The 23,193-nt window shown below is 44.2% G+C and overlaps 1 long non-coding RNA gene across 1 annotated transcript; it reads right to left on the bottom strand.

The window, feature by feature from the left end:
• Window positions 1-792: 792 nt before the first annotated feature.
• On the bottom strand, window positions 793-3,428 carry LOC146189342 (uncharacterized). The gene is made up of 3 exons (XR_014707289.1): window positions 3,300-3,428; window positions 2,746-2,828; window positions 793-829 (listed from the first exon to the last, which is right to left on the bottom strand). It is a non-coding gene; the product is annotated as an uncharacterized LOC146189342 (long non-coding RNA).
• Window positions 3,429-23,193: the final 19,765 nt, after the last annotated feature.

Genomic DNA, 23,193 nt, shown 5'->3' with positions numbered 1-23,193 from the left:
AACCACCTGTAATGCCAAATGAGCATGTAAAGAGATGCTGCATGCCATTATTTTGACATCTCGAATGGCCCATGCCAGTATTATTGTTTTTTCAAATTCACAGAGCATGTTACAAAAAAATGTGACACAGAAGGAAACTGGAAGTCTTTTATTCGGCATAGAAGGGTCAGGGTTCGGGCTAGTGGGTGCTCGGGTGCTGGTGGAGGGGGCAGGGAGGCACTTCTGTTCTTTTTCTTCATTGATGCGCGCTATGGAACCCCATTTATTTAACAATACTGCCACTCTCCACCGAGAGCCTAGCAGACGGGCAAAAACATACATGTTATGTACGTAAATACCTAAAAAAATGAAAGAAGCAAAACAGTTCCGACAAATGCAGACAACAAAGTATACAATTTTTTTCAAAAACAGAACCGAACAATGAACACAACAGCATGGTGACATTTCTTAAAAAACAACAACAAAACTTTTAGTCGTATGCAACAATAATCGCAGTACACAATATTAATCCTATGCTTTGTCAGTGTCAACGCGTGCACTTGCATAAAATTCGGCCTTAAGCGATGAAATAAAGCGTCGTGCAGCGCATCTTGGCTTCGACACGCAGATGCCCACAGAGGTGCCCTATAAAGCAGCACAAATAGTCGAACCTTTTGTCATATGTCAGATTGAACAGCCAAAATCGACCCATTATTGGAATAATACCCTAAGTAGAGTCGATGACTCGAAGAAGCTTCCGCTGCTCAATGAAGGAAAAATGCTCTTCAGCTTCTTTGATGCTGCTCCCAGCATATCCGACGCACGGCGTGGCAGGCTTTTCTTCCTGTTCCTTGATAAAATTGTGAAAGAAGTGCATAACAGAGCAGCTGTATAAATATGCACTGCACCTGGCAAAAGGCAAATTCAACATATTTTCTACTCTATATTTAGAATACGCCAATGCCCCTTTAGTGTACAGCAATGTGCTGGAAAAGCGCCCTATCAGAAACCACTGGTGGTTATCTCACAATTAACAATGCAGAGTATACTGTTATGGTTGGTTCAGGAGGCACAAAGCCAGCAGTCTGATCAAGTCATAAATGAGAGCACATAAGGTCAACCCATTTTTATTCATGCAGCATGCTGTTGCATGGTAATTTTAGATTATGCAAGCTATTTTATCAAACAAAATTGGCTACACTCATCAAAAGCACCTGGGTTAGAGAACTTCTATGCTGCCGCACGAACTTTTCATTTCACATGACCTGGAATGCTTATTATGATAGTTAAAAATGTAAATAAACAATAAACAGCACTGGAGCACGGTGTTTACTACTAAAATATTAACAGCTGGCTCAATTGAAGGCTTCACACAAGGCCTACAGCATACCCTGCACTGGCCAAGTAGATACTGCAGAACCAAACAAAAAAAAAACGTGGAAAGAGCATACTTAGTGATGGGGCACTACAAAAAAAAACAAAGTGCATGTAATACATCACATAATGCATTTCTGAACTTTTGCACGTCTTCTTGTGCTAAGTATGAACCAGCCAAGCCCTAGGTCATCGCATTGCTTCCTGAAGTGTTTACATTTAAGGTTTAGTAACAAAGAAAAAGTGTTCTCGCTGGCTGCTCTATGTGGCAGTTCTGAAACTTCATCACACATTATTCATTGAAAGTGTACACTGGAGCTTTGAGTTGAGCGACAATTACATGTGCAACAGCAGAGCATTACCAAACAAGCAAACAGCAGAAGCTCTAAAAAATGTCAACACTGAAGCATGGCATGTTAAAACATTTTCCAGGCATAGCACATTGTATGCATAGACATCCAGAACATCAGTGGTGAGCCTCAAGAGGCGGCAGGAAGCTCAAGTGTTCAAGAAGTTGTAACCGTTATACTGGCAGGCAGTCTGAGCACTTTGAAATACTAAAGGTTCGAATACTAAAAATAGGCTGACTAACTTGAAATGCAAAAATAACAATTTGGATTTATTGAGAATGTTTACTATAAATGAGAATGTCTATGACAGTGCCACATGGTTAATGCATGGAATGTTAGCATTTGTACTTGAAGGCATTATATTTATACAGCATGAACCTTGAAACACAGCAGTATTTTCTCCCAACCAATGTGGTAAACCTAATCTCAGAAGAATTAAAATTATTACATCATTTCAAACTTGGCTAGCAAATTACAGCATTTTTTTAAAACAACTATTGAACTGCATTACCCACCTTCAGAAGCCTGTAGGATAAGACAATGTGGCAAATATTTCTTTTGAAGCAGTCTCAGATTATATATTCCAGACATTAGGAACATGTTAGGTACTAGCATGCATGAGCAGGTTGAGAGACCCCTTTCCAGCAAATGCTAAACCCCACCAAGCTGCCTGGATGAGCCATCTGATAAAGCACTGCTGGTCCACTCCAGCAGAGTGCTTAGTCAAATGGCACACTGCACCAATCTTGACATTACCAGTGCTTCATCAGGTGACTCTTGTATGCAATATGACGTGGTAAGCATGTGATGGCAGGAGTCTCTTAAAAGTGCTTTTGATTGTACTTACAGTGCAAATAATCCTTTCACAGCAAAGAATTCACAGTTGTGATGAAAACTTGTGTAGTATTTCTATTTGAATTATGAATCACTAATACATATTACAAGTTAGACTGTAAACCATTTTACAAACAAAGAAAATTCGCTAATAATGTCGGTTTCAAGTAGGCTTCCTGAATAATCAAATGACAAAGAGAAAACTTACAAATGATACAAACATAACATCCAGAGCTCCCGGCTGGTTCCCAATGTTTGCCAAGAGTTGCAGAATGCGTACTGTCTGTACATCTACAATAGAAATAAGCAACACAACAATGGTGTACCTCCTTGCAGGTAAAAAGAGACAGCCGAGTTTTGAGGCGATAATTTATCGTCTAATTTAGGAAGGCAAATAAACAAAATTGAAAACATGTAGAGGCACGCAAACTGAAAGCCAAACATCTGACAGCAAAAATTAGCAAAGCTTGTGAAGATTTGAATCAGGTATCACCTAATTCTCTGCTACTAGTTGAACAGATTTGAAAAGGCTGCACCATTTCAATGGAGAACAATAGGTAATTTAAATTTAGCTAATGCAAAAATTGTTACATATGAAGAAATGCACAGGCTAGTTATGGTTTTATGATTCTTTCTGATGCTCAGCCATGTTTTTAGTATATCTATAAGGCAATACAAAATGGCAAAAATGTAGGCATTTAGCGAAAAACTGCCAATTAGATAGCACATGCAGTAAACAGAAGGAAACAGCTTAATACTTACGCTTCTTTCTCCTTTCACGCATTCCCTCAGAACATACTTCGAGCACCCGGGCAATGTCCTTTTTTCTTGCACGAATGGTGTCCTTCAAAACCAAGACAAGTGTCTTGATAAGGCCAATTTCAACTGCCTCTTTGCCGTCCTTCTTGATCAGCATGTTGACGTCATGTAAGAACTGCAAGTTTGTGTGAATGGTAGCCATAAAGAATTGATTTTACTCAATGTTTCAAGTAACTGAATATAAAACATCATTGTACAAAAGCTAAGGCAATTGATGCCTTTGTACATATCTGAAAAAAAAAGAAAAAAAAACTGGCATTAGCCAACAGCAAATACAAATATTTACTAAGGTTATAAAACTGCAAAAACCATCAGTATTTTGCCACTCATCGCCAAACTGCAAGCAATATTAAGGAAAGTCTAATATAAAAAATAACAGAGCAAAAATTACGATCCTCCTTCCCTCAACGTGGCACACGGCTGAATGGCAATAAAATATGTAATATATCTCTAAACTAAGGGTCCCCGTTCAGCTTTAAAAAGTAGGCTTCAATTCTTAGAGACAATCTACAGACATACATCGTTAGCATATGAAAGTCAAATTGTTTTCTGGGCCCTTTAAATCAGTAAACTGCTTTCAACACATACATTACAAATTTTTTAATAACAGTAAGTCACAAATTTGCCTGCAATATGCGCACTGTGATGAGCAAAGAAGGTAAACATATGCGACTAAGGCTATGATAACCGCTTCATATGTACATTTAAGCAAAAGACAAAAAAAAAGTAAACATCTTGTCAGAATCAAACTCTGTAATAGCAACATCCGGTACAATATTTGGCCACGGAATTCAAGCTGTCGACCTCTACTTGAATGCTGAGGCATCAGTATGGAATATCCATTTATTCTAGTCTAAAGACACTACAAAAATCAAGTAATGCAGTCAAACAGTTATGTTGAAATGTGACCACAAAAATAATGAAAACTGGATGGTTTGAACCACATCAGCTGACTTAGCACGTGTACAAGTGCCTTAATTGAAGTCTTGCTGAAAATAAAATACGTACCTAAATGATTCTTCGAGAGCGAAAGTAAACGCCATAACAAAAGCAGCATAATAAAAATGCAAATTCACACTTCATGCAACCGCAAAATATGGTCCCCGTAAAATGAAAAATGCTCCCATTGTGATTAAAAAAGGCAAATCCAGACGCGGGGAAGTTAACATAGGCTGATGATAGCGGCATATAGTTTACGCAGTTTGGAATAAACTATTATGCAACCATGCCGGCCGACCAGCGCACTTCGATGCCGAGAGCACGAGCGCAGAGGCGTGCCGCGCTGAACGGCCGCTGAGAACGAACATAGCCTCCTCGCACAAAAAGTTAAACAGAAGGGCTGCGGGAGGACGCTCCCCGAGCAGCAGGACGGTGCGCGCCTATGCTCCGAGTAAATAAAAAAGGGGGGGGGGGGGGGGGTCGCAGCGCTCCGAGTGAAAGATGACGACGAAGCATGGAAGAGGTTTCAGGAGAGCGAGCGCGAGTGTAAGAGATAAGGGAGGAGGGGGAAGGGGGGAGTCGAGAGTGCTAGGAGAATTAAGGTAGTACGCCAACATGACCTTGCCGCACGAACGGAAACGGTAGAACAAAACCGAGTCGTTGCGAACTGAGCGCAAGTATTAAACTGTCAAGAAACGAAAATCGTTTCGTGAACCTCGTGCGCGTACAAAATGCAAGGAAACGTAGCACATACATTATTTCTGTTCAAGAAAGTTGAGACTGATGTTCTTGCGCGAAATCTGCGTAACTCGCCGCGACATCTACCACATGTGCGATGTCATTTTGGCAGCCAGGTGAAAACAAGCGCGTGTCTCACGTTTTCATTTCAGCACATTCTGGAGCGTTCCGGCACAAAAAGACACAGAATGCAGCAATCCGGTAGGACACTGTTCCCACAAAGCGCAATATGCGTGAGAATAGGCTTACCTTCACAGACGATTGCGTCAGCCGCAAAGTACGCTGTCCGCCTTCGTATCACCGGCACCGAACCAACCAGTGCGATTTCAGCGCGAGTGCAATGTAGTCGGCGCATATACCTCTTAGTCACGCAGAAAACAAAAATTGTCCATGCCTTCTTCTTTCGAAAATCTCGAACATAAAGCGGTGCAGCAGTCCTTCGGCCTGAGCAAGGCAAAAAGAAGCCCGGACACTTGCCGACACGATAAATGCCCGTTTGCGTTAAACACCACATGTAGAATGCACTTCACAAGCGTGCACACTTCTGTAACACATATGCATGGGAAATGCAACACATTTCACGAGGGTACACAATCGAAGAAGCACATTCAGCATTCGCCGAAACGTGATCGAAACGCACCCCACAATGCTAACGGCCATATTGTGAAATTTGAAAAGAGCGTTCGTAGCTACCGGCGGCCTCCTGGCGGTGAAATTTTGTTTCAGTTTCTGTTTCATTTTTAGAAAGCACTCGTGTGTAATTTTAATTTTAGCGTTACTTTTGGTGTTTTATTTAGGTGTTGGGTTATATTAGCAGCGCCGCTTGTTTATAAAAGGCTTCGAAGTTACGCAGCCATATACCCCCAGCATGTTAGGTGATATTGCTTGCCCGTAACACCCTAAGGCATATTCTCCAACCAAAGCACCCCTTTGGCATGCAAGAGGTGATTTCAAATGGCACGAACACCCTAGACTCAGGGTGTAAGGGTGTTTTGAATCAGACAAATGCCCAAAAAGGTGTTTTTGTTTTTACAGTGAAGGGTGGCCTCGGTGGCAATTTCGCCTGGCTCGAAAGCGCCTTCGGGGCTGAGGTTGAAGCGGGATACGGGCTGGTGACCTGTGTGGTGTCTGTATATTTGAAATTTCTACCCTTTTAGAATCACGATTTATTCGCCAATAAGCTGCCTCTTGAATACTCTTTGATCGCTTTTATAGGCACTATTCGATTCTTAAAGCTGCACTCTTAGCATTTGTTAACGAGCTTAAATAAGTGTCTTCTTTTCAGAACATGTCGCATGTGTCCACGCAACGCAGCTTCTCGCTCAGGCTATCAACTTGATGTACATTTTTTTGCGCGATGCGGGCATTTGCAGTAGAACCCGTCCAATGGGAGGCTCCAAATTTTAGCACTACAATCGGCATCTCAGCTAAACCTGGACGACCTCAACCTCTCTTCAGCAACTTGTTCAGCACCTACAGCGCTGGGAGCGAGATTGTACATCCGCAACAGTAAGGTCGATGAGGGAATCTTCCATCCTACAGTTTGAACGAATTCAGCCGCGGCAGTACGTCGTCGAGAGCCTCGTGATGCCACCCAAGCAGCCTTGGTTATTGACTTCATCCAAGCTTTCGCCCAAGCTGATATAATCGGTGCGAGACGCTATGTTTTTTTTTCGAAGTCCAACGTGAGTATACGCATCCTAGATGGCAGTATTAAACGTGGCATGCATCTTTTCACTTAGCTAAATGGGATTCTGCTAATTGGCAGGATATATAGCCTTATATTGATATCGACTAGATAACTGGGCTGAGATTGACGAGGACAGTTGTGTTTTCTGTTGCTTTTGAGCACATGAATGGCTGTTCTTTTTGTTAACTACTTTGAAAATAATAAGAGCCCTTACATATTAAGAAAGTTAGGCTGGAAATGCTAAGCAACTATACTTGAATGATTCAGGAAGAAGGCTCAGCAAGCACTTTGGCAGAAGGGGAAGAATTGAGTATAAACCCAGCCAATTTGGAAAACTCGCTTCGAACAAAGCTTTACCATATTTGACGCGATTGCAATTTTGGTATAGGGTTACAGACCTCGCGCTAGAACATAACTGTATTAAGTTTGAGAGCGAAAGCTTGAGTTAGCCTATACCCGTACCTATCGCAGGCCCCCGGTGATCACTTCACTCAGAATAGGTGGACGCGACTCGTCGCGCTTGCCTAAGCATATAAGAAGCCGGCAAACTTCGGAGAATATATACGAGAGGAAGTTAAACTACAGAGGGCTAATTAGTTCGCGAACAACCCATCCGACCCAAACCACCGAAGAGAGCCGAGCCCAAGCGTGTACGAAAACTTCGCTTGAGCGAAATCCGCCAGAGTTAAAGTTGTGTATACTACCACCAACGCAGTGGACATGTAGGATTGCAAAGCTGTGGCGCAATAGCCATAGTAATAACTCCTAATTATGAACCTTGGTCGGTTCCGGGCGAAGAAGGCATCACTTTTTTTGGCGTGTAAAAAATTAGGCAGGTTCGTCGCTTCAAGGAACAAGAAAGCGACAACATTCCAGTGGCATTGCAACGAAGAAAACTGACATTGGTGCTTAAATAACAAAGCATTGCATTACATGCAGAAGATACCTGTCCAGGAATAATGTAGGAGAGAATGAAAAGAAGAAAGAACTAAAGACATTGAAAACTTCTAAGCAAGAGAACATCCATGACTTGCAGGAATTCAATTCTAGCCGTTAATGAGACAAACTAATTAAAGGCTTTCTGTAGTCTTGGTGAATTGGCGTTGAGGTATAGTAATGTGTGATTTCCTCACATTTTCGTTGTGTTCATCGACAATAAATTCTATGGGTAAAATATTGCCAAGAACCTACTCAAAAACAATCATCACGGAACGAACGAAAAGCTGCACATGATATCAATTTACCTTTGTTATTATATCTTCATTACACTGAACTCCAGGAAGCTGCTCTAGCCTAAATAGGCTTTTTCATAAGAATGTATAAATAACTGCGATGTGCAAGAATACCACTGTGGCCAGAGCCACCTACATTGCAAATTTATTTACCTTTATTGGAATTACGTGACTGCCGCATTATTCTCACGAAGCTCGGGCAGCCCCGTGATTCCTTCGAAGATCCTTCTCAAGTAGCCGTCTGGGTCAGGCACACAACTTACCAAAAACTTATCTGCATGCACAGAATAGTGCTTACCTTCTGCCCTGCTAAGCGAAGGGAAAAAAATTATTCAGAGGAATTCAACAAATAATGACTGCTTTAATTCAGCGCATTTTTTAGGCTGAGTATTTCCTAGGGCGGAACTAAACTCATTCACTCAAACATGAGCTAGCCGGCAAACAAAGGGAAACAATACGCAAGCAATTTATAGATAAACTCCTATCTACCACTTGCTTTGGGAAATGAGCTGATAAACTTGTTTTGTATCCCATGTTTTCCGAATAGAATGTTTTCGTATGGACTGCCAGTCATTTATTCCCTACATTCGTTACTGGATGAGCGTTAGGCAAACAATATCGCTGAAATTCAAACATTCCAAAACTTGGTTCACGATTACACTAAAAACAGGTTGCTGCTTTGTGTAATTTAACGCCTCAAAAGAACTCAGGCTATGAGAAAAAAATATATTAGCGGTTTAGACATCTTTGTAAAGAAGAGTAGGCTGTGATTTCCTTTCCCCTATTGACAACATGCATCGCTCAGCTAGAGTGGGTTTAAGGAAAGGTCACAATCCCCACATGTGATGTTAAACTGCGCAGCAAGCGTTTGATGCCTATGCGTAATATTGCTGCAATTCCCACCTTTGTCTGTATCAAACTGCGGTACATTGGTTTCATTTCTATTACTGGTTGACTGCGATTGAGTCACATATGTATTCTCTCAATTTGAGAATGGGTTTGAATGTTTTGACACTTCTTATTCTCATCGTTGTCCAGCAGAAAAAGCCTGCAATTACCTTGCCAAATGACCAGACGCATATTTCTATCGCCCACTGCATTGGTATCTCCGATTATAGCTCAATTGTTTAAACACCGTTGAAGCCATGTGTATGTTCTTTGCTCCGAGGTCGTGACTCCCCATTTTTTTAAACTTAACACTGACTCGTCGATTCACTTCTTTTTTACTATTTACTTTCATTGCGTATTCATCTAGGCAAGATAGAGAGCTCGCGCTTCTTATTAATGATATACTGCACATAAGTAAGCATCTGCGCATACTGCAAGAAGGAAGATTGACTGTAAAATTTGGTTTTCGAAATTGATCGACAGCATAGTTGCCTCGATGTATGTACTGAAAAGACCTCGCCATGCTCCAGAATTGCCAGGGACATACTTGGCATTGTTTGAAACTTGCTGGCAATAATATATGCTTGACTACGTGTCAAAAGTTCGACAAACTCGTTCTTTTGCACTGCGTTCATGGTAAAGGCACATTATTTCGCTTCTCCTTTAGCATCTATGGGCTAATGAGGTAGCTGGCTAGATGGCAATAGATATACTGGGGTGCCCTGTATGTCGTTAATAGTCCGTGTATGTGTGCACAGAAAAGTGAGACAGATATTGAGCCTGCTTATCCAATAAACCAACTTTAAAATAAAGAGTAAGTAAAAAATCGCGGAGAAAAAAGGCTGTGGCAAAGGCCCTATCGCATCTAGTCTTACTGCTAACCTTGAGCGTTCCCCTTACAAAAATAGATATTGAATTTCTGTTACCCACGTAATGTGTTTTTGATGAGCCATCAACCACTCAAAGGAGATTCAAGATTAGATGTGTTTTAACATCATATCTGCAGCAGACTTTCCTTTGAGATCACACATGAAGCTTTGTGCTTGAAAAACGCAACAGTATTTTTGGGTAGGATCTAATGTGGAAATACATTGACTTTCTCAAATGAGGAAATGTATACATCACTAAGTGAATATATATTATTTCCTTGTTAACTGCACACTTTCAGAGCCCTATGTTTTCATTTCTGATTAGCATATGTAGGATGTTGCCTAAGAAACAATTTTTATGTGTTTCAACATGAGATCCGCAACAGACTTTCATTTGAGATTACGTAAGAAGTTTTGTACTTGGAAAACACAACATTATTTTTGTATAGGAGCTAATGCGGAAATACATTGACTTTCTCAAATGAGGGAAAGTATAAATCACTAAGCGAATGTATATCTTTACTATGTTTTCATTTCTGTTTAGCATGCACTGTAAAAACAAAAACAACTTTTTGGACATTTGTTTCATTCAAAACACGCTTACACCCTGCGTCTTGGGTGTTTGTGCCATTGCAAATCACTTCTTGCGAAGCGAATGGGTGCTGTGGTTGGACAATATGCTTGAGGGTGTTACGGGCAAGGATATTGTTGTGTACGCGAACCGACGCACTGCCACACCGCCTCCAAGCAAACGGACGCAAGGCCGCTCCATTTCCAATGCCTCCTCGCACCTGCGAGCAGGCCGTTTCGGAGAGACCAGCAGGGGTACCCCGGCCTGCGCCGACGACGACGCGCGGACGTAACCCGAGCCGTGCGTTGCCTCGGAACTGGACCGTCCTGGGAGCATGTGCGCGACCAGGGCACGAGAAGCAATGCCTTCTTTATAATGCATGATATTTTGCGTGTTTCTTAAGCTTTCGAGCTCCTTCTTGCTCTGCGTATAGATTAGCCGAGCCCTCAGTTATCGCATCGCTTCCCGAAATGTTTAGATACAAATAAGATTTAGTTGCCAGTAAAATAGTGTTGGCGCTGCTGCGCTTGCCGGTACTGAAGCTTGGTCGCACTTTTTTTCCTTAAAGGTTCGTGCTACAGCTCCGTGTTCAGCGAAAATTACGCCCAAGGTAGCAACCTTCGAAGAGCCAGCGCTGATAAATTTGCCAGCGATGCCAAACTCGACATGTTAAAATGACTCCAGTGGACAAAATAGTGCGCATAGGTATCCAGAACATTAGATGCAAGTTCTATGGTCAAGAAGTTGCAATTGTTAGAGCAGCCGCAATGGCCGTACACTTCGAAACATGCTTCGAAACATCGTCCCAATCTTATGAATGCAGGCATAAGAAGCAAATACGTTACCAACGTCACCAGTTCCCCGGGTGGCCGAGTGGTTAGCGTAGAAAACTAAGGAGTAAGAGGTACCGAGTTCGAATAGCGCCAGAGGTGCAGTTATTTTTTCGCTTAATTTTAATGTTTTTTTTTTTTTATTTTTTAGCTTTTTTAATGTAGTTGAGGTGCTTCGCTACGTTTTAGCTTTTACGTTTTATCCAAAAGTGAAAGCCATCAGGCGCTCATTGGTCAACACTCATGAACAACACACAAGAAATGCACACATTAGGTACCAACCAGAAACACGGTGGCCAACTTTCTTGTGAAACTCATCAAAATGCATCAAGAAAATGCATAGAAATGTTAATGTGCATGATGGGAAATGTAATTAACATTTAATCAGAAACTCATTAAGCTTCAATCAGCTGCCCTGCTGCGGTGGCGCGGTGGTTAAAATACCCGACTGCATGGCGGTGTACCCGGGTTCGAACCCGACCGCCGGAGACTGCGTATCGATGAAGTGAAAACCGAAAGGCATTCGTATGTTGCGCGATGAGTGTGCTCGTGAAAAATCCCCAGGTGGTTAAAATTACTGCCCAGAACTACATTATGGCTCCTCATTCTAATAAGAGCCACTATATACTTTCAGCCCCCCCCCCCCCCCCCTGCGTCACTACTCTACAAGCGCGGTACATGTGTCAGCAGAAATAAATGTGACGGTACTGCTCCCTTTCACGCTTTGAGAAAGGAGGTGTTGATGACCTTTCGAAGGATGCCGTTAACAAAACGTTATCACGACCGAGAGCTTTCGTGGAGGTTAATGTAAGCGGACACGCGTTACTCTGGCTCCGCAATTTTTGACTAGTGTCACCGGACCGACTCTTTCTCGCCTCCGTATTGTATTCGGAACTGAAAGAAGTCAAGTGCAGCATCCCCTGAATGCCCGATTTTAAGCGGTATGATCATTTTCCTGCTTTTTGTGCCTGTCAGCTATCCTTGATGGGATGCCCAGCTCGTCATCGGGAGAGCATATAGGACGCTAGGCCTATAGACGACATCGACGCCTAGCATCGACGTTTCTTCAAAGAAAGGCATAAGGCGGGGCCTAGCTAAGGCTCTGGTGCATCGCTAAAACCACCATCAAATGTCCCCCTCGACGAATTCCAAGGGATAGATCAAGACTACTTCCCGTTAGATTCCTCGACGGAGCCAGTCAGGTACAACAGTGATGCTAATTGGAAGATTGTTGAATCCAAGCGCCAGAAACAATTTAAAAGCTGAGGACAACGTAAAGATTAGGGAACCGGCGATGACGCCCAACTTCACGATAGAAAATCACCGTGTGATGCAACCGGCTGCAACACGATTGCACAAAGAGTGCAGAGGAGGCATAGGCAAAGAAAAATGATGTTAAGGAGAAGAAAAATGGCTTCCCAAAAAGGTCATCAAAATAATTTTTCGACCCAAGAAAGGACTCATGGTGAAATCACTTACCAGGCACCAAATAGTGAGCGCCGTTTACATGGCGTGCGACCAACAACGCAAAGACGAGGACCTACTTGTAAGGCTTCGTACCGAATCTAACCTCCTAATCGTTAGCACCTAATTGAAGAAACGACTCACCTGATGAGCCTCATTACCCACCTTAAAATCGCCTGAAAGGGTACGATTTAAAAGGTACCACGTATTTCTTCTTACGCTGAAATGTTACCTGCAATAACAAATATTGGATGTAAAGGGGTTTTGGCATTTCCTAATTAAGAAAAAGGACGAGATCATATACTGCTGTAGGATAGAAAATAATTGCCCTTCGGTTGCTTGTATCTTTAGCTTCTCCGCAGAGATTGTATAAGAATGGCTGGCATAATTTCATGATGATATTGAAGGTACTTGCCCGTTGAACGCCACTTTCTATTCCCGCTGTCCGTGATAGTAAATTATAATCAAGCGATTGAATGATCCAGATTTTGATCAGGATGCCAAATTGCTTGCAAAGCTTGGCCAGTTTCAAAAAAAGGTATTAAAAAGGCGAGGTTTCAAGTGTACATACCGTAAAGTGTGCCTAAAGCCATGTTAAAGCCTGTTGGCTAGAAAGGCACCATTAACGTAGTGTCCTCCTCAAACGCGCTTAGTTAATACTCAGAATTGGTTTTATTATCAACCTAAACAAGGTCGTTTTGAAAAGTTTTTAGAAAATACTTAACAGCTTGAAAAGAGGCAGTCACTTTTTACTTACCACGAGTACCATGTAGGAAGGCATCTTCAGAATATAACCAGCGATTCAATTAGGCGATGGCCTCGGGAACTCCGCTGAAGCGGCTCAGGGGCCTGAGCTTGTAACAAGACAAGCCCTTCAAAGTGACTTCAAAGCCTGTCTTAGGCTTTATTAAAATCCACCGTCAATGCGTCTTTCACGAACTCTTGTCATAGAACCATCGGTTGAGTGCTTTCCTGAGTCTTCCTTTTGAAGGTTTTTACCTGATATCGTTTGAAGTACACTTGATATTTATGTGAGGAGGAGCCGCCCTAAGGATCGAAGGCCTGCGCAAAAAGTGGTAAGAAAACCCTAAGAGCATGCAGCAATGCAAGTTTGGAAAGTATCGTCCTTGGACTTTCTAGTTTGGCTGGATTTATAAGCTTTAACGTCTCAAGGAAACACCGGCTTTGAGGGATGGCCTTGCAGTGTTCCAGCAGGTACCGATAACATGAAGATCTTTAACTTGCACTGGCGTTAGTTTGTGGGCGTGGTCGTCGCTTTTCACCTTTGAGGTGCATGATTTGTGGACGAAGATGAATATCGAAGGTATTTTTTTTTTGAAGTGTTGAATACACTCTCATCTTAGCCTCCATGTTCACTTCTTCCAGGGTTATTATTTGTGTCGTATGGGCATAAGAGTCTATGTATTGTTGTAGGTTTCCTCCTAAATTTCAGTCCCCTACAGTTTCATTGTAGGATTGTGAGTTTAGGTATTTGTTGTTGCGCCATATTGAGTACTAGAAAGATGTCTGATCCTTTGGTGCACCTTCAAGTTCTTGATCAAGTTGAGCGCAGACTTGGCGACGATTGTTCATTTCGCTTGTAGCTTTGTGCCTCTATGAGAAACATCCGAAAATTCCGCAATGTTGCAGTCATTTGAGATCTCCTGCGCTTGCATCCTGATTGGAACTGCTTTGAATTTTTCCATTACGGGCTTGATAACTGATTCTAATATGCCCTTGACTGTCGTCTCGTGATTAGTTCTAATTTATTCCTATAAGTTCTTGGACTGTGTTTTCCTAGCGGGTGATGGGATCCTGAGTTTGGGTGTTCTCTGTATATTGCGGCATGGATGCCTGGAGGTGCCAGTAACTGCGGTGGCGGTACCTGCGGTGTTTGTGCCTGTTTTGGTGTCTCTGATGAAGTTGTTTGCGTTACGAGGATGGTAGTATTTAACTGCGATGAGTACTGAGGGTGTGCCTCTACCTTGTCCTCTCCACTGGACATGGAGCGGGACAATAATAAACAATATAAATTATTATAATAAATTACAATACAAAGAATGTTTGTTCGATTTTGTCTACTACTCGCGCCTCACTGCTGCGCTGAGGAAAAACAAGCCCACACCCATCATTGGGTAGACAACGATAAAAGGCTTTCTTGGCAAAGAAACATACGCGTAAGAGGGAAAATACGCTTCAGATGTTCCACTACTGGAATCCATTTATTGTATAGTGTGTGGCCCGCGACTGCTGCCTATGTCTGGTATTATGCCAGAGAAGTAACACGGATGATGAGCATCCGATGGTGTATGCTAGCTATCAGCTAACATTACGGCAGGAAGCGTATAGCGTTTTGGAAAAAAAGGGTGCATGTTTTGTGTCTGCACTGCAGAAACTTGCCTCCTACCTCACCGGCTCGACGTTTATCATCGAAACAGATAATTGTCCTCACGAGTGGTTGCAGACCACGCCCCCGCGAAACGGCTGACTACTCTATCGGAGCGCAGTGCAACAGCAATGATCTTATGGCATTTGATTTAAGAATGGTAAACTGAATGGAAATGCCAATTGCTTATGCGGGTGTTTTTAGTGTAATTGATAGCATTGGTGATTCTCACCTGTGTTTATATTTCCTGACATAGGTTTCCAATATCACCGTATTAAGGCGAAAGCTTTTAATGGCTCATACTCGCGGCAATGACCCTGTCCGTCCTGTCGGGAGAAGTGTCAAACTTCTTCGCCCGATTCCGCGGGATACTGCGAGATTGTGACTTCATCACTTGGTGGCGTCATTGCCATTGCCGGATTTGACGGCATAAGGGCGTCATTATGACTTCTCTTCTGGTCATAACATTTCTGGTCACGACTGATGACATCACCAGGCGACGCACACATACGAAACTGAGTATTCGGTTAAGACGTCCGTGCAGTGACTTTCATATGGCTCATCCAGAAACGCCGCACTACTCAACATACAAAAGTAGATGAAGTAAAGCAGGAATCAGAGACGTTTCAAACAAAGGCTTTCGCCTAATTGCAGTTTTTTATTTTAACTTTGTTTTTATTTGAGAGAACGAGAAAAGGTCTGGTTGCTTCAAGAGCTGTAATAGGAAAACCATAACCAGGCTGGTGAACAGTTCGGCGGATCTCGTGGAGAGCGTCCTGGCGCGTGCTATCGTTGCGGCTATGATTGTGGTGTTGTTCAAACGTATGTTGTCTTCGCTGTGAACAAGCTGACCTAGAGAGCGCATAAAGCCCTCTGCCGTCTTCACAAAGCGACGAGGAGCTAAAGAGACAACTGGAGGCAACAGTTTATCACAACAGTGAACTAACTAAAACAACGTCCGCCACATGTATCCCTCTGGACAATAGCGGTTCACTTTTGTACATGTGGATCATCTCCGGAGAAGCTCTTATGTTTAGAACTCCCCTTGTGTTGAGATGGATGCCCGCTTTGCTGAGAAGACGCCTCGCAACACCGTCTCAGTTTGCAGCCCTAGTTTGCAGCCCTAGTTTGCAGCTACCCCAGTTTGTTTGCGTGGGTCCGGAGGCGCTGCTAAGCAGGCCATAGCGTGGACGCCCCTGCGTTGGTAAACCGAGTGTAGAGGCGCCTGTTTTGTCATTTACGAACTACATGTCCACAAAGGCGTCCGAGGACAATTTGAGAGCACCACGGAGGACAGTAGCCATTGCCTCGCATCATACACGCGCTCACAAAAGTTTCTGTCGCGCGTTGTGGTCCACATAGCTGCAGTTTGAGTCGTATCGAATATCCCAATGCGGCCGAAGGATACGCCTTTGAAACTGCAGCGTTTTCCAGCGCTGCAGTGGCGTATGAACGACGGAAGCATCACCGGACTCGCATGAGGGTCAGTTTGCCATAGATAGCCGTCTGCGAATAAACATACATGCCGCTCAGCAAGAGGCGTATGCCAGGACTAACCGACACGCTCGGAAGAATATGGCCGGTTTTGCACAGTGAGGAATCGCAATTGTGTGCGGGAGGCAGGTGGTGTGTTCGCCTAGTGGCACTTGTATCGTGCAACAATGTGGCGATAGGCCACGATAGTTACATGCAAAAGAAATGGTATTTTTTGTGTTCTTCGGTTGGCCCGTGCCCGAAGTATTTCCAGCCTGACGAGAATGCAGGGCTTCAAACATGGTGTTTTGAGTGCTGTAGCGGTCATTATTCAGACATATATACCAACGTTGAAAAAAAAAAAAACTAAGTTTGGCATGCTTTTCGGTAAGTTTCTGCTTCGGTGACCACCACCCGATGTATGAATACCTGCCCCGCTATGTTTGACTAGGTCCCTTGCTATTAGTGCGCCCGCTAACGGAGCAGACCCACCGTAACTGTAATGCGCGTCGCCGAAAAGGCGCGAATATTCTTACACGGGCGAGGGGGGGGGGGGTTAGAGCTTTCTCTCCCTTTTAGAGTTCTATATTAAACAAGATTCTCGCTCCGCAAGTAATAATAATATTAATTGGTTCACAACAAGGGTAAGGCGCCGTATATGTCACACTTGCTCCGTGGACACCTGGACCGCGCCGTAAGGGTAGGGAGGAAGGTGAGAGTGAAAGTGGAAAGAGAGAAAGAGGAGTCGTAGTTGGAGGGCTTCGGAGTAATTTCGACCACCGGGGGTCTCTAACGTGCGCGGAAATCGCACAGCACTCGGACGCTTCTTCGTTTCGCCTCCATCGAAACGCAGCCGCCGAGGTCGGGTTCGAACCCGGATACGCCGGCACAGTGGTCGGGCGTCTTACCACTGCACCACACCGACGGGGCCAGCTGAGCCCCTGTTGTGGCTGTAGGAAGAAGGAAAAGCAAATTCACGGGCCTGCTACTGGCTCTGTAGCTGAGCCACCTCCGCTGCCTCGTTTGGTTTTGGTTTTTTTAGGAAGGGAAAGGCGCGGTAACTGGCTCACATGTTTTATGTGGACACCTCAACCACGCCGTAAGGGAAGGGAGGAAGGTGGGAGTGAAAGTGGAAAGAGAGAAAGAGGAGCGGTAGTGGAGGGCTACGGGGTTATTTCAACCACCTGGGGATCTTTTACGTGCGCTGACATCGCTGATGGGGGTGGTACAGGTGGGTCTCCGCCGCTTTCGGCGGGGGCTAGCCTGGCACCGAATTTTTATCTATTCTAGGCTGTCATTGCACACGCCACCGCTGGTGGTGGACGACGGCTGTTGTTGCGGCGCGCGTCTTTCTTTCCCTCTTCCTTTTCTTTCTTTATATTCTTTTCTATCTGCACGAGGCAGCGGAGGTGGCTCAGCTACAGAGCCAGTAGCAGGCCCGTTCATATTCTTTTCCTTCTTCCTACAGCCACAACAGCAACAACAACTGACATCGCACAGCACAGACAGAAGAGAAAATAGAGAAAAAAGAAAAGGAAGAGGGAGAGAAAGACGCGCGCCGCAACAACAGCCGTCGTCCACCACCGAAACGGCGGAGGGTGCAATGACAGCCTACAACAGATAAAAATTGTGTGGCAGGCTAGCCCCTGCCGCAAGCGGCGGTGACCCACCTGTCCCATTTCCATCAGGGGAGTACCAGTCCCAACCCCGTAGGGCCAGGTCTCCAGCGAAATCGCAAGTTCGTGGCTAGTGTAGTGTTCTTTAACGCCCGATTTTCAATCCGCGGATTTGTAGTGAATGCTACATTCCCTGCAGCCTCACCGTTTCTTGTTGGCTGCTCCAGGCACTGCGTGGCTGGGACACTTATGTCGCTGCCGCTTGCAGCGGAGGCTAGCCTGCCACCTATTTTTATTAGATTTAGGCCGTCATTGCACCCGCTATTGTTTCGGTGGTGGACAACGACTGTTGCGACGCGCGTCTTTGTCCTATTCTTTTTCTTCTCTATTTCTCTTCTGTCTGCACGAGGCAGCGGAGGTGGCTCAGCTGCAGAGCCTATGGCAGGCCTGTGCATTTTCTTTTCCTTCTTCCTTCAGTCGCAACAACTTTGTGGCTCCCGCTACCACAGTTCTGCGCATGCGCAAGGAGCCGAGTGACGTCAGAGCAGCAGAGCTGGTGCGCCACGCCAGCCATGGAACAGACGCCGCTCGCCTCAAATCGAGGCGTTTCGCGGTATACTGCACATGTGCGAGGAGTTGATTGACGTCACAGCTGCAGAACGGCCTGCCAAGTGGAGACGATAAGATGCTCAGCACAATAATATTAAAGCTAATATTAATATTTATAATAAATTAGTTTACAGGAAAGGAAAGTCGCAGCATCCGTCACACTTGCTCTGTAGACAGCTGAACTGCGCTGTAATGGAAGGGAGCAAGGTGGGAGAGGAATATTTCGACAAAATGGACTTACGTCGCACAACAAACGTACCTTTCTCCGTAAAAAGCGGCGCACTGTAGCCGCAGCAAAGAGAGAATGAGCGTGAGCATAAGAAGTCGAAGAGAGCAGCGGAGACGCACGAACAGAGAGAGGAACGGCTTGCCAAACGGTGTTGCCCGACTGCTGAGCGTAATAGACGGAGTATAGCCGCTAATATGGGGCCTATGGAGGAGTTCAGTCAACGGAGCCCAACTGAAGAGGATCTGAAGGCACATCGTGTGACTGATCACTCCTTTCGAGTTTCCGAAAGTCTATTTGCGACCCGGAAATTTCAAGCAGACTTTGTGAACAATCCATTAGGACACGTGTAGAGTGGGCGAGAGAGTGTGGCATCAAATTGACTTGACACCGCTGAGTAATTCAATATATGAGATTTTGCGTTTGGAGCCTTCCAAATTGAGATCGCTACATACTCTTTCATAAATTATCGGGCAGTCTTCGTCTTTGCTAAGCAAAATGAATAAAATATATGATTACCCAATGTTTCTCGTTGCTAAACCTTCATAACCCCAACAAGCTCAGCCCGGCAAACGTACCTGTGGCTAGGTATATCCTGGCATAGCTGAGCTAACCTACTGCCATTTTTTTATAATTTTAATAATAATAATCATACTTATAACAATAATTGATTCGCAGGAAGGAAAAGGGGCCGAATCTGCCACTCTTGTTTCTGTGGACAGCTGAACCGCGCGGTAAGGGAAGGAAGAAAGGTGCGAGAGAAGATGGAAAGAGAGAAAGATGAGTCTTAGTGGAGGGCTGCGGAGTAATTTCCAACTCCTGGGGATCTTTAACGTGCGCTGACACGGCACAGCACACGGACGCCTCTTCGTTTTGCCTCCATCGAACAAATTGACTTGATATTGCGAGGTATTGATGTCACATTTTGATGACCGATTTTCGCTGATCACGTAGCCTTGCAACATCGCTTTCACCTCACTTAAATGAACACAGAAGTCATAACGCCCTAAAACAACTTTAATGCCCCGTTATCGGACGTCAACGTGCGAGCGCCTTGCGGCAACGCGCACCTAGGATACTGCCAAAGAAGCTAAAATGAGATTTGCAATCTCGATATCTTACTCAGAAAAACACAGAGGGTCGAGTGGGGCGAAACGTAATCCCTTCAGGTGCTGTGTTCGCAGTGTTGATTACCCGCATTGTTGAGTAGATGACTGTATTTTGTTTCTAACAGTGCCGTTGGCTGCTATCCCAAAGGAATGTCTAGACACGTGAGAAAAAGCTCGAAAGATTTGTCAAGGTTCAGGGCATAGCAGAAAGCAAAATTTGGTTTCTTGGCTCCGTAGGATTAAATGTCTCGAAAGGAACTCACGCCGAGAAAGACGCCATTGTGCAGGTTTCCGGAAATGTCGACTACCTATGGTTTTTTAACAAGCACTGATATACCACAGCAGATATATTCTACTCCGTTTGACCTCTAGAGAAACGCAGCGGCCGACGGTTGGGTTCGGAAACCTGGGTAATGCAGAATTTCGGATATTAGTGCCGCTGATAGCATTTTTTTAATACCTCAATTTGTAGAGTGACTGCCTTTGAAAGACGGTGATTCCGGGTTCAAACCCAAGACGAGTAGAAATTAAAAAAGCGAATTCTTTTATTACTCCCCTCATTAGCTTCTTCGCTATACGCGTGAAATATGGGGGTACTCTTCAACACTACATATCGCATTTGTTGTTTGAATGCAATAGCTAGTAAATTAAAAAATCTATCTTTTATACTGATTAGTTCATTGACAAAAAATAAACAATTGCCTGTGGTGCACCAGATGGATGGTAGATTTATTCAAGTGGTTTATACAAGAGGTTCCGGCTTGAACAAAGGAAGGTTCCGCCTCCGCACAAGCGTCTTAGCAAAGAACATTAGATTACCTGGAGGAAACTCCAAACAAACTCCTTTCCAAACCCGGTAATTCTCTCACATATTTTCCCCAGCCAATTTTCTCCTGACTGCACACTGCGATGAGAGCGCTACCCTCAAACATATACTCTGGGGATGCATGAAGGACCCCCACCTCCAGAATTAGGTGAAATCCTGCATCCAGATGACCGAGAGACCCTGCTGCGCAGCTCGGTCCCGTGCATACAAGACCGGATCCTCAAGCGCGCCTACGAGGTCGCTAACAGGCTTGATCTGCTGGCCATCTAGTAGGGCAATGGAACTCGGCCGTATATAACTATCCGGCTAAATAAAGATTTCTTCTCTCTCTCTCTCGCCTACATGAAATGTGTTTTAACCCTTGGCTCAAATTAGCTCGGGCACCCTGTATAGCAGCTGTACTTACTAAAACTCTCTGTTATGACAGGAACGCGCAGGCGAACGACGACCTTGGGTTAAATAGAGCACCGATCCCCGAACTATGGAAAAGAAAATGATTGGTGTAATGGTAAGAGACTAGAAGAGAGAAGGGTGTTTAATGAAACAAATATGATTTATTGATATCATGATCCAAATAAATTCGAAATTGAAATGAGTGCCGCATGTGACACGGAGAAAGGTAAACAGTGAATATCAAGGGTTACTGAGATGGTTCCTAGTGAAGGCAAGCTTAGAATGCAATGGCATAGAGCTTGAGGACGGATATGTTTCAATCAATATGCGAGGATGTGCTTGTCCCAGCTGCTACAGCAGTGTGTTATTTAAACAAATATGGGAGAAGTGTGATGTTTTACAATAAACAATATCAGGCTGACAAAGTTCGCATTTGTTGCATATCGAATTACTAATGAAATTAATAATTGTTTGGTTTCGTATGAGATGCATGTATTCAAGTTTGAATGCATCTGCACTAAAATAATTGTAAGATTTCTTCTGAAAACAAAAAAACTGTAAAGTGAAACTGCCCCTTTTAAACGATAGTTTCTTTTCGCGAAGGATGTCGTGTTGCTATTCTAGACGAAGCATATGAAAAGCTTTAATATGGAAGTTTAAATACCAAATATTTGATTGTACAATAAAAACCTATCTAAAGCGCTGTTTTTGCCCAAAATTGACAAAATCACTTTAAGCGAGCGCGTAGGTTTCACACATATCCAAAAAGAGAGCGCCGCACGTGCCTACCTGCCGAGCGACCCCAATGCAGACGGGACGTTTTCACCAATGTCAGCTTTTACGAGCTGAGAAGGTACTTATTCCAGCTATTCTTCATTCTTTTGCCATTAGTAATTTTTCTTAAAGAAAAATTGTTCGCCAAGCTTAACAAATTCACTCTTTTAGAAAATGTATGCTCCGGCTTCCAACGAACACGCAGCGTCGAAGCAACAAGAAGAGCGTTTATTCCAGACGGCTGCTTGTATATATAGCCTCCAAGCGGCTCCATCATATTAGCCAGAGTGCATGCACGATTGATACATCTTCCTCGGTGTAATCTTTAAAAGTCTGAGAGCACAATACGCGACACTTGTTAGAAATTCTGGTCGTAGTGAAGACGATTGGGCTGTCTTTTGTCGGGTGGATCGCCTTGCCACAAATTGCGTGGGCTATATTGTAGACTGCGACGCTTCCAGGTTTTCCTGGGAAATGTCTTCGCTGCCAGAGTCATCTTCCGTTAAGTCGCTTCGGAATGGCTCACGTGTGGCTAGATGTTCTCGGTTGCGTAGAAGCACTTTATTGTCCTCTGTAAGGACGCGATAGGACCTTGGTGCCACCAGTCCCATGGCTCGAGCCTTGCAGTCCCATGCATTCCCTCGTACTCTTACAACTGCACGTTTTGGAGTTCAGGCAAATTTTTTTCCCGTTGGGCATTTGTTGGCGTGGTTGGCGCCTGACCTCTGTAGACTGGAGCATGACACAATCTCTAGTAGCCGAGTGCGTAACTTTCTGCTTTGAAGAAGCTCTCCAGGGGACCGGCCTTCGACTAGTGGAGTTGAGTGATAACCGAGAAATACCAACCAGAAGTTTTCGTTGAGTTCGCCAGTCTTCTTCATTATTCTTTTGATAACTTGGTCTCCCCTTTCGGGGAGACCATTGGACCGTGAGAATTGCGGAGTGGACGTCACATACTTGAAGTCGCATCTAGAGCCCAACAAAGCAAATTCATGTGATGAAAACTGAGGACCGTTGTTGGTGCAGATTTCCATTGGAATTCCATAACGTGCAAAAATTGAGCTCAGTTTAGCAATGACAGCGCATGTCGTTGTGTCGGTAAACCTTTCGACTTCAGGGAAGTTTGAAAACGCATCGAACACGCACAGGTAGGAGTGTCCGCCGTACGTAAAGATGATAACACCCACCCTGTACCAGGCATGGC

The sequence above is a fragment of the Amblyomma maculatum genome, chromosome 5 (assembly GCF_055883805.1).
Source record: "Amblyomma maculatum isolate TAMU_Amacu chromosome 5, ASM5588380v1, whole genome shotgun sequence".
In the NCBI taxonomy this organism is placed as follows: Eukaryota; Metazoa; Arthropoda; class Arachnida; order Ixodida; family Ixodidae; genus Amblyomma; species Amblyomma maculatum.
Note: the sequence above shows the minus strand (reverse complement) of the source record. Positions and strands in the feature narration are given on the sequence as shown.